Genomic DNA, 17,442 nt, shown 5'->3' on the forward strand with positions numbered 1-17,442 from the left:
GGCGCAGCGGTTTAGCGCCTGCCTTTGGCCCAGGGCGCGATCCTGGAGACCCGGGATCGAATCCCACGTCAGGCTCCCGGTGCATGGAGCCTGCTTCTCCCTCTGCCTGGGTCTCCGCCTCTCTCCATTTGTCTCTCATGAATAAATAAATTTAAAAAAAAAGAGAGAGAAATGAATTCTTCCCTGTCCTGTCAGTCCCTGTTGCCTGTATCCAGGGAGGACTCTGAAAGGGACCCAGATTACCTGCTTGCAAAAAAGAGAGAGAGAGAGAGAGAAATGATCTGGGGTTTCCAAAATGAGAAGCCCATTTGTCTGAAGAAGTCCCAGCTGACGCGTGTCCCAGAGACAGTGTAGAGTACATGACGCCCCCTTGCTCTTATCAGGGTCTTTCTCTGAGCTTCAGTTTCCTCATCTGTAAAATAAGGAGATAACAGTAACTCCTTTATAACGTTTCCATAAGGACTAAAAATGGCAAAATATGCGAAATATACCCTCCAGATGGAAGGTGATCACATACTCATGGAACAAAGAAAGTTATCTGACGTCCCAGAGTCTCAGTTTACTCAAATGTAAAAGCCACCAAATGCAGGCTCCCCAGCTCCAGGCTCCCAGACCCCCCTGGGCCCCCCGCCCGCTCCCCGCCTGCCCCACGTGCCCCGCGTGGCCTCCTGCTCTCCAGATTCGCTCACGGGGTCCACCCCTGCCCGCCCCCGGCCCCCCTTCCACCCCCGACACAGTTATCATCCCTAAACTCAGGCCTCGTGCCTCAGTCGCGCTGGGGGCCAACCGCACTGTGCACCCACCACTGTGCACCCCAGACCCCATTACACTCTCTCTGTCAAAAACGCTCTGCTCCAGGCAGCTAACTCTTACTTGTCCAGCCTTAGCTTCCGCACGGCCTCGTCTGCGGCCCTGCTGCCCGCCCCCCACCCCGGGGCAAACCCTTGAGGTCCCAGGGCACCCACGGAGCTCTCAGGTCAGCCCGACCCCTGGGCCATGCGCCTCCCGTGACCTCCGTCCTGCAGCGGGGGGCACGGTGCGCACCTGCTACGCGCTGCTCAGAGGTGCTGGTCCCAGGACAGCGGGAGGGGCACACGGGCCAGCGCAGCCCAGGACCGTCCCCGCCACAGGGGACCCCGGGGACACCCCAAGGACTGGCCCCCCCCTGCTCCCGGCGGCATCCGGGGCACCAGGACCCCTTAGGCCTGGGCCGCTGAGCGGGACCCGCAGAGGCGGGCGGGGAGTGGGCAGGAGGCCGCTGGGGGCCCCCTCCCGGCTGCACCGCCCTGCGCCCCCCGTCCCTCTGCCCTCCCAAGCAGAGCAATGCCACCCTTTCCAACAGGCAGGAAGGCTGGGGACACGGGGCTCACCCGCCCACAAATAAAGATCCAGATTTCCTCTCCCAGCCAGAGACATTTGTCCAGACCGGGCCTCCCCACGCAGGCCGTGCGGCCCGGGCAGCGAGGCTGGCGTCACGGGGACCCCGAGGACAAGGCCCGTGACAGGGCCAAGGGGGATGCGAGAGGAGGCGACTCGTGCCTGCAGCGCTGCTGCCGGGGGCCGCCGGGTAACAGGTGCCGCAGCACATCAGCTGCCCGCGGGCCCCGAAAGCCTAGAGGATGGGGCAGCTGTGGGGGGCAACACACCTGAGCAGGCTCCCCCTCCAACAGCCGGCAGCTCCGCGGGGAGCTGGGCACCGGGGGGCCCGAAGGAATCCACGGGGGCCTTGCCCGGGGAGGCTGGCATCTCGCGGGCGGCAGGGGGAGGCCACCCACGGAAAACAAGAGCCTCACGGGCAGGATGCAGGTGGAGCCAACCACGCTGGAACCTCAGAGAAGAGATGCAGGAGGAGCATGGGTGGGAGGGTGGACGGCAAGGCGGGGAGGGCCTCTGGGACGGGACAGCTCGCTCGAGGGCTCTGGACGCGACCTCCCGCGGTGCGTCCGCCGCAAAGCTTTCGGCTCATTACGCGGGGCGCAGCCTGTTGGGTCGGAGGACGCCCTCTGACATCAGCGCAGCGGGCTCCATGCGGCCTGGGCCCCGGACCCTCCTCCCGCTGGGCCGCGGACGGACCAGAGGGCAGAGCCAGAGCCCGGGCCCAGCCAGGCCGCGGCACCAACGAGCGGAACCCCGCCCCCCACCAAGTGCACCTGCAAGGGCGTCCTGCCCAGCTGGGCCTACAGACGACACCGGGACCTCAACGGGGCCTGCAGGGCCCGGAACCTGAGGACCAGGCCAAGCTATTCTTGATCCACAGAAACCATGAGATAATATTGTTGTTTCGAGCCACTGAACTTTGGGGTCACTCGTCACGTAGCAGCAGCTAACAGACCTGCTGTGCAAGCCGCCCTTCAGCGCTCGCCCGTGAACCCCTAGAAGTGCCTGAGCCGATGCCCATGTATCAGGTGTACGACCACACATGCTCCCCGGGGCGAGATCTTTTCCCCTAAAATCACTGTTCACTAGCATGTTTCCCAGTAAACTTAGGACGCAGTTTTCAGATGGTTCGGCTTGAGGATCGACCTGTGGGTGTAGAAGCGGGATGCTGGGGTGGCAGGAAGCTCTACCCTAGGCCTCGTCTTTCACAGGCAGGCGGACACGGCAAGTCCCTCTGGAGAAGAGCTTTCCTCTCGGAGGAGGCAGTGGACCCCTGTTTGCAGAGAGCAGGGACCTGCAGACTCAGGCTGGAGTATTTCCAACTCGTCCGACAGCAGGTGTGGGCCTGGGAGCCGAGCAGGACGGGCGCTGGCTGGCCCATCACGCCCCAGGTAAGGCCCGCGGGCCCGAGAGAAGGGTGCTGCGCCGGGACTCCCGGCGGCTTGGCCAGGCGCCCCCCGCCCCGCCCCCGCCACCCGCCCTTCTCGGGAAAGGGAGCGCTGGGTGCCAAAGCAGAGCCCAGCTGCTCGTCCCAAACCCGCCAGCGTGGACAGGACAGGCTTCTCTGAAGGTCTTCTCTGGTGTCTGAAAAGACACCAAGGGCTCTGGAGAGGATCCCACCTCTTCCCGGAGAGGAAAAGAGGAAGAAGCTGTTTGTTGGCCTGTTTGTATGTTTGCCTGTTGGAGGGGAGCCATCCGGGCTGGTCCCCGGGGCCGAGGCTGAGGCTGGCGCCGGGCCAGACCCGGCCAGGCCCTCCCATCCCCTCGCGGCCCGGAGCTCGGAGCCCAGGCCCCCCGGGGCCGACAGGCAAAGCTTCGCAGGCCAGCAACGGAGCCCGTGAGGGGGTCCTCGGGGGCTCAGCCTTCGAGCGCAGCGTGGGACCTCGTGAGTCCAGTTCTGAGCAGATTTTGGGGGTGAGACCCCCACATTGAAAGGCCTAGCACCTGGATAAATGGGTCTTGAAGTCATGGGAGTTCGAAACTGGGGATAAGGACTTTGTTTCATCGCGGCGGTACCTACGCAGAGACGCGGAGTTTCCCATTTTAACCGTTTCTACGAGGACGATTCGGGAGCAGCGAGCACAGTCGCACGGGCGCGCAAACACCCGGCGTCCGTCTGCGGAGCTCTTCATCTTGCAAGACCCAACTCTGCGCCCACTGAGTGGTGCCTCCCCACCGCCCCCCAGCCCTTGGCAACTGCCCAGCCCGACTCTACCTCCCGTCCGTCTGCGTTCGCCCGTCCTAGGATCCTCAGAGAAGCGGGCTCGGGCGGTGTTTGTGCTTTTGTGTCTTTCTTTCACTTGGCATCACGTCTTCAAGGGTCATTCCTGCTGTAGGGTGATCAGAACTTCGTGCCTTTTCAAGACTTATTGCTATTCTCTTATGTATCTAGCACTGACCCTTGAACAACACTGGGGGTTGGGGGGTTCACTGTCAGCACGATACGAAAAAATCTGCATATAGGGGCGCCTGGGTGGCTCAGTCGATGGCTCAGGTCTTGATTTCAGGGTCATGAGCTCAAGCCCTGTATTGGGCTCCATCTGGGTGCAGAGCCTACTTTAAAAAATAATTTAAAAAAAATTTTTTAAGCCACTTTTACAATATAATTTTTACTCCCCCTAAACCTAACTGCCAGTACAGCCTACCGGTGGCCGGCTTACTGATAACCTAAACGATGAATCAACACAGATTTTGTATACGCATCATATACTGTATTCTGACGATAAAGTAAGCTAGAGAGAAAACAGTAAGAAAATCATAAGAGAAACTACATTTACGGTACCGTACCGTAGTTATTTTTTAAACTGCATGTAGGGACGCCTGGGTGGCTCAGCGGTTGAGCGCCTGGCTTGGGCCCAGGGTGTGATCCCGGGGTCCCAGGATCGAGTCCTGCATCGGGCTCCCTGCATGGAGCCTGCTTCTCTCTCTGCCTGTGTCTCTGCCTCTCTCTGTGAGTCTCTCATGAATAAACAAATAAAATCTTAAAAAAAATAAAAAATAAAACTGCACATAAGTGGACCCACTGAGTTCAAACCCATGCTGTTCAAGGGTCAGCTGTACACAACAGTTCGATTACCCACCCTTCTGTCAATGGGCCTCTGGATTGCTCCCACCTCTGGCAACCGTGACTGATGCCACCGTAGCATGGCCGTGCAAATATCTATTGGAGTCCCGGTCTTCAGTTCCTTCGGGCATGTACCTAGTCGAGCTAATCGCTGGATCATATGGTCATAATTCATCTAACTTTTTAGGGAACGACCATACCATTCTCTACCACAGCTGCACCGGTTTGCACTCCCATCAGCGATGCACAAGGCTCCGGCCCCCCACGCCCCCCGCAGCACCTGGGTTCTGTTGTTTTTCATTGTAGCCGTCCTAACAGGTGCGAGGTGGCGTCTTTTGTGGTTTAGCTTTCATTTCTCTGACAATGAATGATGTTTAGGATTATTCCATGTGCTTGTTGGCCATTTGTTGAGAAAATATGAATTTCAGAATCGTCAGCAGAGAGGTGCTAACGTCATGAGGGGCACCCACGGCTACTTTCCCATCTAGTATTCATCTCCCCTGTCTCTTTCTTACTAATACTGCCAGATTTGTTTTTTGTTTTTTTTTTTTTTCAGGTCTGCATTGTCCCCAGCTCGATTACTCACGTCCCATGACGCTGTCGTAACTAGAGGAGGCCTTGGACCTGGTTCTGAAACAGGATTTCTGGGGGAGAATCATAAAAAGATAGCTTAGATGAAACATGGCCCGTTCAGTCAGCATCTTCCCTCGGCCACTCTCCCTTCCTCTTCCTCCTACCTGGAATGCAGAGGTGATGCCTGAACATGGGGCAGCCCTACTGCACCCGAGAGAAAAGAGCCACGCATGAAGGCTAGCAAAGCACGTGTGTAAGTCAGCCCTGGACTGATGTCCTGCCCTCACACCCACGGCTCCCTGAGAAAGCTGAACGCCCCCCCTTCATATCAGCCACCATTTGTCGGGTTTCTATCACATGCAGCCAAACACAACCTTAACCGACCTATCACGGGAGCAGATCTGTGCAGGTGAGCGCACAGAGGAAAGAAGACAAGAGGGTGGTGCCCTGGGAATTGCTGGGAGACGAGAGAAGGCAGCAGAGGAGTCACCCAGGGCAGGGACTAACTAGGAGTCATGAGACGGATGTTTTAAACATGAGGTCACGAAGAAATAATCCCACAGTTATATGGTCCATTAGTCTCTGACAAAAGAGAGGCAAGGATACGCACTGGGAAGAAGTCTCTTCAACAAGTGATGGTGGGAAAACTGGACAGCTACATGCAAGAGAGCAACGCTGGACCCCTTCTTTATATCACACGCAAGATAAACTCAAAATGGATCGAGGATATACGCGTGAGACTGAAACTACAAACATCTTAGGAGATCGCACAGGGAGTAATGTCTCTGACATCGGCTGCAGCAACATTTTTTTAGCTGTGCCTCCTGCAGCAAGGGAAACAAAAGCAAAAATAAACTACTGGGATTCCATCAAGATGAAAAGCTTCCACACAGCAAAGGAAACCATCTACAGAGCTAAAAGACAACCTACCGAATGGGAGAAGAGATTTGCAAATGACGTATCAAACAAGGGGTGAACATCCAAAATACGTAAAGACTTTATACGACTCGACACCAAGAAAACCACAAATAATCCAATTGAAAATGGGCAGAAGGCATGAAGAGGCATTTTTCCAAAGAAGACCTACAGACGGCCAATAAACCCATGAAACGATGCTCAACATCACTCATCGTCAGGGAAATGCAAATCAAAACCACAATGGGGAACACCTGGCTGGCTCAGTCAGTAGAGCGTGCAACTCTTGACCTCAAGGTTAGAAGTCTGAGCCCTACGCTGAGTGTAGAGATTACTTAAAAATAAAATCTTAAACACACACACACAGGGCGCCTGGGTGGCTCAGTTGGTTCAGCGTCTGACTCTTGATTTCAGCTGAGGCCATGATCTCAGGGTCGTGACAATGCTTGACATTCTCTCTCTCCCTCTCCCTGCTCATGCACACACACACATGCTCTCTCTCTCTCAAATAAATAAATCTTTTTAAAGTATATTTTGAAAACCACACACACACGCACACACACACGTACACACACACGATGAGATGTCACCTCACACCTGTCAGAATGGCTGAAATAAAAAAAATCCAGGAAACAGTAAAGTGTTGATGAAGACGCGGAGAAAAAGGAACCCTTATACAGTGTGGGTGGGAATGGGAACCGGCGAAGCCACTGTGGAAAATGGTACAGAGGTTCCTCAAAAAGTTAAAAATGGGGATCCCTGGGTGGCACAGCGGTTTGGCGCCTGCCTTTGGCCCAGGGCGCGATTCTGGAGACCCGGGATCGAATCCCACGTCGGGCTCCCAGTGCATGGAGCCTGCTTCTCTCTCTGCCTGTGTCTCTGCCTCTCTCTCTCTCTCTCTCTCTCTCTCTCTCTCTCTGTGTGTGTGTGTGACTATCATAAATAAATAAAAATTTAAAAAAAAAGTTAAAAATGCAGTTACCACGTGACCCTGTAATCGCACTACCGGGTATTTACCTAAAGAATATGAAAACACTAATTTTAAAGGACCTATGTGCCCCTGTGTTTATCGTGGCATGGTCTCCGGCAGCCGACTATGGAGGCAGCCCAAGTGCCCATGGATAGGCGAATGGATAAAGAGGCGGGGTGTGCCCGGGTATATATGTGCACGCGCACAGGAGAGAATATTATATGTGTGCATACACACAATTGATGATTATTCAGCCATAGAAAAGAATGAAATGTTGCCATTTGCAATGACATGGATGGATCTAGAAGGTATGACGCTAAGTGAAACGAGCCAGTCGGAGAAAGACAAATGCCATATGATTTCACTCGTATGTGGAATTTAGGAAACAAGGGGAAAATCAGGAGACAAACCAAGAAAGGGACTCTTACCTCTAGAGAACAAAGAGATGGTTACGGAGGGGAGCTGGGAGGGGGGAATGAGGAAGCAGGGGATGGTGTTTGAGAGCGCAGGTGCCAGCACCGAGTGGTGGATACAAGGGTTCAATCACTACGTCGTTCGCAGGAGACGAATATAACTCTGTGCTTCCCCATCCTGGAACTACGATCCTAAAAAATAAAAGAACAGCCAGGAAGTGATGACAGCAGATGAATGAAAGGAAGAAGGAATATATATTAAAAAAAAAAAAAAGGAAGAAAGAATATCAGTTAGTCCGAAGCTGAAGGACCATCTAGCGGGGAAGCACTGGTGAGCGCGACGGCCACACACCGGGGGCCTCCGAGGCCGTCGAGGCAGGGACCCACGAGGAAGAGGGCAGTAGGACAGGAGCCCAAGCAGGGAGGAAGCAGGTGGAACCAGAGGCCAGCGGAGGTGGCCGGGCGGGAAGCGGGTGGACCGGGCTACCGACTTCCGTCCTTCAGGCCCCACGGGATCCCGGGCCTGTCCCCGGGCACTGCGGCCTGCTGACCCGCTGGCGCCAGCGCTGCACCGGCCCAAGTGACCCAGCTCAGGGTCGTCCCCCTGCAGACCCGCACCCGGGGCGACAGCAGCGACTCCGGGCCGAGGGCACAGCGCGGTGGGCCCTGCGGCCTGGGCTCCGGGACAGTGGCCCCAGCCGCCCGCCCACCCCCAAGGCCACGGGCCATGCACCGAGGGCCGCAGACCCCCCGCGGGAGCAAGCGAGGCCGCAGGGAACCAGTGAAAGTCTCCGTCGCGAATCGCAATGAATTCGGTTTAAACATGGCCTTTTATTGTGAGGTGACCCCCTTCCTAAGGCCCTTTATGTTCACCTGAACCCCACTTGCGGCACCAAAGGCTGAGCGAGGCCCAGGCGGGAGCGGGAGACCGACGGCCGGAGCAGGAGCAAACCCTCCGGGATGCGGAAGCCGCCCGGGCCCGATTACGGACCTTCGTGTACGACTACGGAGGGTCAGCAAGATTCCCCACATTGTAAGCGAAGGAGCTGTACGGGATGCCAGCAGCACCGTGATTAAAAAAATAATTAAAACGAACAAATGGTCCTTCTTTTACAAAAATACTAAGGAAAGGAAAAACTGGCTGTCATTTTTCAAGATGTACTTCAGAAAAATAAAAAGGTGGCGAGCTTCTGTGGACCCCGACATTGTTTTCAAAATTTTGAGGGCTGAGAAATTGTCGGGCCTGAGCGCCCCGGTGAGTTGCCCACGGCCGTCCAATAAACCACTCACACATTTAGCAGGTCACGGTCATACACACTCACGTTTGATGGCTCCGCGGAGCTGGGACCTGGGTGGCCTCGTTGCCTCCTGACTGCAGTGTGAGCCGGGGCTGGGGTCTCATCCGAGGGCTTGAAGGAGGGAGGCTCTGCCTCGGGCCCGACTCACCCCGTTCGTCTCGGGCCCTCGGACTGAGGGGATCTGTTCCTTGCTTCCTGAGCCTCTCCGTGGGGTGCTCATAATGTGAGTGTGACTCCGGACCCCAGGCTCCTAGGATCTCCTGACCCCAAGGTCCTAGGATCTCCTGACCCCAGGCTCCTAGGATCACATGACTCCAGGCTCCTAGGATCTCCTGATTCCAAGGTCCTAGGATCTCCTGACTCCAGGCTCCTGGGATCTGGTGACCCTGGGCTCCTAGGATCGAGCCCCATGTTGGGCTCTCTGCCCAGTGGGGAGCCTGCCACTCCCCCAGCTCATGCTCTCTCTCTCTGTCAAATAAATAGAATTTTTTAATCTTAAAAAAAAATAAAATACTGGGCACAAGATGGGCTTTAGGCCCCAACCAGTAGGAAAGAGAGGGCACGGGCTTTGCACGGGCGTAGGAGCACTGAGTGCTGTAGATGAGCACTGGTGGTCGAGCACCTGCAGAGCCCCCTCCTCTATGGCTCCTCTTCCCCAGAGGCCGGGACCCCAGGCCCCACTCCCCCCACCGACAGCGCAGACCCTGCCCCGATCCAGGATCCAGTCTGGAGGCCAGAGTGAGCACAGGAGAGGATCAGCTTTCAGCCCAGGGACCAGTGCCCCACAGACCAGACCCCCTGTCTAGGCAGCCGGACCCTGCGGTGGGACAGCTGCATCTGCAGGCAGATATTTCTGTCCACCGCACTCTGGGGGCACCCCGAGTGGGGGGGAGTCAGTCCACGGTGTCCTGGGGGTCACCCCGAGCTGGGGGGGCATCCCAAGCTGGGGGGAGCCAGTCCAGGGCGCCCTGGGGGCATCCTGAGCTGAGGGGGCCAGTCCGCGGTGCCCTGGGAGCACCCAGAGCTGGGGGGAGCTGGTCCAGGGCGCCCTGGGAGCACCCCGAGCTGGAGGGGTCAGTCCACGGTGCCCTGGGGGCATCCCGAGCTGGGGGGAGCCGGTCCAGGACTCCCTGGGAGCACCCTGAGCTGGGGGGAGCCGGTCTAGGGAGCCCTAGGAGCATCCCAAGCTGGGGGGAGCCGGTCCAGGGCGCCCTAGGAGCATCCCGAGCTGGTGGGAGTCGGTCAGGGCACCCTGGAGGCACCCCGAGCTGGGGGGAGCCGGTCCAGGGTGCCCTGGGAGCACCCCGAGCTGGAGGAAGCCGGTCCAGAGGGCCCTAGGAGCACCCCGAGCTGGGGGGAGCTGGTCCACAACGCCCTGGGAGCACCCTGAGCTGGGGGGAGCCAGTCCACGACGCCCTGGGAGCACCCCGAGCTGGGGGGGTCAGTCTGCGGTGCCCTGGGAGCACCCTGAGCTGGGGGGAGCTGGTCCACGATGCCCTGGGAGCACCCCGAGCTGGGGGGAGCAGGTCCATGACGCCCTGGGAGCATCCCGAGCTGGGGGGAGCAGGTCCATGACGCCCTAGGAGCATCCCGAGCTGGGGGGAGCCGGTCCACGACGCCCTGGGAGCACCCTGAGCTGGGGGGAGCCGGTCCACGATGCCCTGGGAGCACCCCGAGCTGGGGGGAGCCGGTCCACGATGCCCTGGGAGCACCCCGAGCTGGGGGGAGCAGGTCCATGACGCCCTGGGAGCATCCCGAGCTGGGGGGAGCCGGTCCACGACGCCCTGGGAGCACCCTGAGCTGGGGGGAGCCAGTCCACGACGCCCTGGGAGCACCTCGAGCTGGGGGGAGCCGGTCCACGACGCCCTGGGAGCACCTCGAGCTGGGGGGAGCCGGTCCACTACGCCCTGGGAGCACCCCGAGCTGGGGGGGTCAGTCTGCGGTGCCCTGGGAGCACCCCGAGCTGGGGGGAGCCGGTCCAGGGCGCCCTGGGAGCACCCGAGCTGGGGGGTCCGGCCCACGCAGGACCCAGCACCCCGCCCCGCGCTGGCCCGTCCCCGCCGCGCACCCCTCCGGCCCGGAGGCTCCCCACGCCCCCTCGTGGTCTCCGCGCGCCGCCGCGTCTGTGGCCGCAGGGCCGGTACCTCGGCACACCCGGGGCTGCGGACACGAGTGCGCCTGCCCCGAGGCCCCGCGAGCCCCCTCCCCGAGGCCGGTCTGGGCCCCGACCTCCCCCCGACCTCCCCACGACCCCCCGGAACCCCGGCTGGACGGCGCCCGCGGGCCCGGGGGTGGGGGCGCTGCGAGCCGGGACGGGGCTCCGAGGGCGCCCGGGGGACGGGGCCGCGCCCGCTCCGACCGGGACAGGCCTGGGGAGGCACTGCCCCCCGGTGGCCACCGCCCGCACGGCAGCTGCGTCCGTCGGGGGCACCGCGGGGTCTCCGGGTGGGTCTCCGGTCGGTCTCCGCGTCTCCCCGGGGCGCGGTCTGTCCTGAGCGGGCCTGTGCGTCCCCCAGCCCCGACCCAACTCCCTGCGGCTGGAACCGCAGGGCCACGGTGACGGCACAAAGCGGCGCTTTTCTGGATCCACCCCGCCTGCGCAATAGTGGGTACTCCGGGCGGCAAGTTCCCCAGTTAGCGCGCCAGTTAGTGCACCAGTTAGTGCACCAGTTAGCGCACCAGCGCACCAGTTAGTGCACCAGTTAGTGCACCAGCGCACCAGTTAGTGCACCAGTTAGTGCACCAGCGCACCAGTTAGTGCACCAGTTAGCGCACCAGCGCACCAGTTAGTGCACCAGTTAGTGCACCAGCGCACCAGTTAGCGCACCAGTTAGTGCACCAGTTAGTGCACCAGTTAGCGCACCAGTTAGTGCACCAGCGCACCAGTTAGCGCACCAGTTAGTGCACCAGTTAGCACACCAGTTAGCGCACCAGTTAGTGCACCAGCGCACCAGTTAGTGCACCAGTTAGTGCACCAGCGCACCAGTTAGCGCACCAGTTAGTGCACCAGCGCACCAGTTAGTGCACCAGTTAGTGCACCAGTTAGCGCGCCAGGCACCAGTTAGCGGGCCAGTTAGCACACCGGTTAGTGAGCGCACCAGTTAGCGCACCAGTTAGCGCATCAAATCAAGGGGCGTCCAGGCCTCCTGGTGACAAGGGCGGGGACGGAGACATTCGGTGACCCCTTCCCTGACAGCGCACACCCCCCCTCTTCCCAGCACTCAGCCCCACGCCTTCACATGGCCCCTGGTGAGGCCCTCGGGACAAAGCTCGGCGGCTCCAGGCCCCCTGAGCTCATGGCTGCTTTCGATGGCCCTCGCCCTGAGTGACCCCCCACGGCCCTCGCCCTGAGTGACCCCCCACGGCCCTCGCCCTGAGTGACCCCCCACGGCCCTCGCCCTGAGTGACCCCCCCACGGCCCTCGCCCTGAGTGACCTCCCCACGGCCCTCGCCCTGAGTGACCCCCCACGGCCCTCGCCCTGAGTGACCTCCCCACGGCCCTCTCCCTGAGTGACCCCCCCACGGCCCTCTCCCTGAGTGACCCCCCACGGCCCTCGCCCTTAGTGACCCCCCACGGCCCTCGCCCTGAGTGACCCCCCCACGGCCCTCGCCCTGAGTGACCCCCCATGGCCCTCTCCCTGAGTGACCCCCCCACGGCCCTCGCCCTGAGTGACCCCCCCACGGCCCTCTCCCTGAGTGACCCCCCCACGGCCCTCGCCCTGAGTGACCCCCCACGGCCTTCGCCCTGAGTGACCTCTCCACGGCCCTCGCCCTGAGTGACCCCCCACGGCCCTCTCCCTGAGTGACCCCCCACGGCCCTCGCCCTGAGTGACCCCCCCACGGCCCTCTCCCTGAGTGACACCCCCCACGGCCCTCGCCCTTAGTGATCCCCCACGGCCCTCGCCCTGAGTGACCCCCCACGGCCCTCGCCCTGAGTGACCCCCCCAAGGACTTTCATGCAAATCCTCCCTCCATATTATTCCACTGCCCCCTCCCCACAGTCCCCAAACTAGAATCTCAAAGCTAAAATCCCTGCTATATTGACAAGTTGCCTTGTTTTGAACATTCTAGACCCACAGTCCCCTCAGGTACTAATTTTGACCCAGCAGGTGTGGATGGCTTGTGACGGGACAAAGTAGGAAGGAGGACGCGGAGTCCAGCCGACTGGGCCCTGGCGGTCCCTTCGTGCCCGGCGGCCACCTGCTGCAAACAGTGAGCGGTGAGCACAGAACCTGAGGCAGCAGGACTGGCGGTGCTGGGGGGACACGGGATGGGCCCCCAGGGACACGGTGATGGGAGACGGCGGGGTGGAGGACAGCACGGAGGACATCACTGTGTGGTCTCAGCGTGGCCCCCTCCGGCTCGGAGCCCTGGGGTATGTGGGGGGCCCAGGACTCGGGGCGACGGGAGGGGTCATGAAGCCAGGGCGCTGGCCCCGAGGACAGGTGCGACCCCCGGCCTCACCCACCCCCACACCTGGCAAGAGACGTGAAGGGATCTGCTCCCAAACAGGAGCAGGGTCCCCGTGGACTCCCAGAGTCGTTGGGGTGCAGGGGGACACCAGGGAGCCCTGGGGTGCCGGCCACAGTGGGGCTCCTCTGGGTCCCTGCGCCCCCGGAGCAGAACTAGTTTCTTCATCAGGGAGACTCCCAACAGCGGAGAAGTCTGGTGCTCGCGGTTGAACGTGGATCCCCGCACTCCCTGTGGGTCCCCAGGCCCCGGCAGGCGATGAGGCAGCAAGTGAAGGGGCCCCGCAAGCCGCTGCGCCTCCAAACAGCTCTGGAGACGTGTCCAGAGACTCAGGGGGGATGAAAATGCAAACAGCTTTAGCCAAGCTTGCACAGATGCCTCGTCACTGCACGTTCCTAGAAAACGGATGCCTCCGCTCAAACCTTAAGTTTCTAGAAGGATTGAGGCTTCCTGAAGCCTGGGGGGGGTGGGGTGGGACTGCGGCCAAGGCGCCAGGACCTGGGACCCTCTGGAGGCATGAGCATGGGAGCTGGATCCAGCCATTCCTGAGGCCCACTGGGTCCACCCTGCCTGTCTGGTTCCGTGATCTGAGAAATCCCGCTCTTGTGATCCAGGGCAAGAGGATAGGGTTTTTCTTTACTGGTAACCAAGTGGGTCCTCTTACAAGGGCTTGTGAAGACCTCCCGAAGAGAGTGGACATGGGCTACCAAGTGGGTGACACCGCGGGCAACAGCCACGGGACGGGCAATCGATTGGGGTGGGGGTGGCCACCCAGCTCTTAAGAGAGTTGGAGAAACTGGGTGCTTGGGGTACTGAATGCTGGGTGCTTGGGGTATTGAATGCTGGGTGCGGGCTGCGCCAACGCACTGTGGGTCGCAAAAGGTCTGCCGCCCCAGCCCCGCCCCCCGCGCCCTGGGCCACCCCACCCCCCACCCCGCCCAGGGCACATCCAGAGACAAACAGCTGCTCAGCGTTGTAATGAGTGTTTTCCTCTCCCGGGAGACACCGAGCCTGGCTCACACACCCTCTAGCCCAAGGGGTGCAATGGACCCCGCGAAGCTCTGAGAGCTAAGACTATGGTGTGGACCTCTGCCACCTACACCAGATCGATCACCTTTAGTGATTGTTGAAGATGCAGACTCCTGGGCCACAGCTCCACCCACTGAATCATAATCTCAGCTGTGGACCCAAGAATCTGCGTGTTTTAATAGGCTCCTCAGGCATGTGGAAATTTGAGAGCTACTCCCCTAAGCTCGACAGGAGACATGTGTCTAAGGGAGACATGGTTGTCTCCTGTGGCAAAACTGTGTTCTGTGGAGAAACAGCGATGACCAGGACCCATCAGCTCCTCTCGGAGTTAGAGCTGCATGGAGGTAAGCCCCAAGTGCACATCCCTGATGGCACAAACTCTCAAACCATGAATGTATAAAGCGATCCAGGACTGGAAAGTTCTTAGGCACCTCATGGAAATAAACGTGAATCCTCTCTGAAGGAAGAAATCACCTTCAACCTAGGCCTCAAGGAATTCCCAGAAGTGACTCTCCGAGGAACTCACGCCTGAAACAAAAAAAACACAAAGAAACAAGGCACCATGAGTGAATGGCAGCAGAAATAACGGACAATCCAGATACTGGAAATATCAGGTATAGGCTTAAAAATAACTCTGCATATCACATTTAAAGAAGTAAAAGGTTCAAAATAGCTTCAAGAAAGAGGAAAAAATAGAACCAAAGTTGGAAAATACCCAAAAGAACTTCTTAGCAAAGAATATACATTCATAATTAAAATTTAAAAGTCAGGGGTTAACTATAATCAGGCACAAAGGAACTCTCTAGAGAGATGGGTATGCTCTACAGCTGGGTTGTGGGGACTGTTGCACAACACCATACATTCACTAAAACGCCTTTAACCGAACAGTGAAAATGGATAAAGCTCAACAGAGCTGTTTAAAAAAAAAAAAAAAAAAAAAAAAACTTTAACAACAAATCAGACACAGGTAAAAATAAACTGGTGAACCAGAAGACAGGTCAGAAGAACTCATCTAGAATGATGCACAAAGAGACAAAAAAAGGAAAAATACACGTGGGAAGTTAAGGAGTATGGAGGATAGGGTGAGATGGGTAACATACGTCTAGTTAGGGACGAGAAGGAGAGGAGTGGAGAGACGACACGAGGAATGGACAATATTCAAAGAGTTACAAAATGGGAATCTTCCAGTGCAAAATCTGTAAAGCTCCACGAAGCCTAAGCAGAGGTAACAAAAAGAAACCACGCTGAGAAACAAGAGCAAAGCTGCAGACCACCAAAGCCGATGAGGAGATCCTAAAAGTCACTGTAGAGAAATAACAGATTCCTTCCAAAAACAATACTCTGGACCTCTCAACAGTCACAGTGAAAGTCAGGAGGCGATATGTTGAAAGAAAATAACTGCCAACCTCGAAGTCTGTGCCCAGCAAAATAACGATGTATTCAGATAAGCAAAGTCAGTTTGCCTCCAGACACAAGGCTTGATAAGCAGGAACAAAGGGAAATGAGGATTAATATAAGTGAACATTATATAAGATAATAAGGTTTTATGAGTTGGGGCACCTGGGAGGCTCTGTCGTCGAGCATCTGCCTTCTGCTCAAGTTGTGACCTCGGGGTCCTGGGATCGAATCCTGCATGGGGCTGCCCCTGCAGGGAGCCTGCTTCTCCCTCTGCCTGTGTCTCTGCCTCTCTCTGTGTCTCTCATGAATAGATAAGTAAAATCTTAAAAAAAAAAAAAAGGTCTTATGAGGTTAATAAAAAATGTAATTAAAATATATGTTAAGAATGACATGTTAGCATATATAAGGAGAGGGAAATGAAGCTAATACTCCCTAAAGTCCTTCCATAGTCTGCAAGAAGGACAACAACATAAACTTTAGAATCTGATACCTAATACGTGAATATTGTAATTTCTACAGTAATCCATAAAAGAACAGAAACAGACTGGAACATCCAAACAGAAGTGAAAAAATGGGATGATGAAAAAATAATTCAAGAAAGGGAAAAAGAGAGAGAGAGATATACAGGACTGCCAATTTGAAGAGAAGGCACAAAATAAAATGATAGATGTAAAATAAAACTAAGATACCTTTTTTTATATATAAAGATTTTATTAGAGACCCAGGCAGAGGGAGAAGCAGGCTCCCTGCGGGGAGCCCAATGAGGACTCGATCCCGGGACCCCAGGGTCACGCCCTGGCCCGGCCAAGGGCAGCTGCCCCACCGCTGAGCCCCCAGGCATCCCTGTAGAGGGAAATTTAAAGCCTAAAGATACCAGATTGAGTCTCTCCTGGGAAGGCAACATAATCCACCTCATTAGCAGATTAGAGGCGGAGAATACTGTGACGTCAGTAGAAGCCTTTGATGAAACCGAAGCAGCCATACGGGATTTAGAAGCAAACAAATGAAGTCTAACAAACAAAAGAACGGGGAGGAGAGAAACCTCCCAAACCTCATGAAGGGTGTCTGCGAAAATCTACAGCGAATATAATACCTAATGGTAAAATGTTGGAAGCTCTCCTCTGAGGTTAGAAGCGCAAACAGGACGTCCCGGCACCGCCTCTCCTGGAGCTGGGCTGCTCGGCCCTCGCAGCGGGGCAGCGGCGGGTCCTGTCCCGGGAAGGGCGAGCAGGGCAGGAGCGCCCCGACGTACTCCGGGAGGTGGGTAGCGCCCGCGGAGAACACTGCCTGGAAGTAAAGCCAATTTGGAAATAAGCGAATTTAGCCAAGTTGCAGCGAAGTCAACATACAGAATTGCATTGTACTTTCCATACCAGAAAAAAAAAAAAAAAAAGCTAGAAAATGTAAATGTTTAATTTCTTTGTGAATTCTTTACAAATCCTCATCTACAAGGATCCCCACGTCCCTAAAGGCGTAAACACAACAAAAGACGGGCCAGTTTCCTGTGCTGCTGTCACACGTCCCGCGTCTGGGGACGGCTGCAGGAGGGTCATTCTCTGGCGGCTCTGGCGTCCTCAGTGTCCGGCCGCCCCCCAGCGCCTGGGCCTCCCCGCGGTGGCCTTCCCGGGCGCCTTCGGTCACGTGCCATCCTCCTGTCGTGTGTCCCCTACGAGAGCATGCTGGGGCGGGGAGAGAGCCGGCTCTGGGAGCGCCCTGGGCCGGCTTTGCTTCTGCGGGTGCTTCTGCAGGTGCCCGGGCTCCCGGGGGGCTGCTGTCGTGGAGGCACCCGAGGCCTGGGTCCCCCTTGTCACTGGCCCCTCCTTGCCACCTGGCCAAGCTCTCTCATTCCACTGACCTCCCCTGTTGGGCCAGGCCGTGACTCTGTTTCCCCGTCTGCGTGCAGCCCCGGAGGCCCGTGCAGGTGCGGCCTCCCCG

Source organism: Canis lupus, chromosome 10 (genome assembly GCF_003254725.2).
Source record: "Canis lupus dingo isolate Sandy chromosome 10, ASM325472v2, whole genome shotgun sequence".
NCBI lineage: Eukaryota > Metazoa > Chordata > Mammalia > Carnivora > Canidae > Canis > Canis lupus.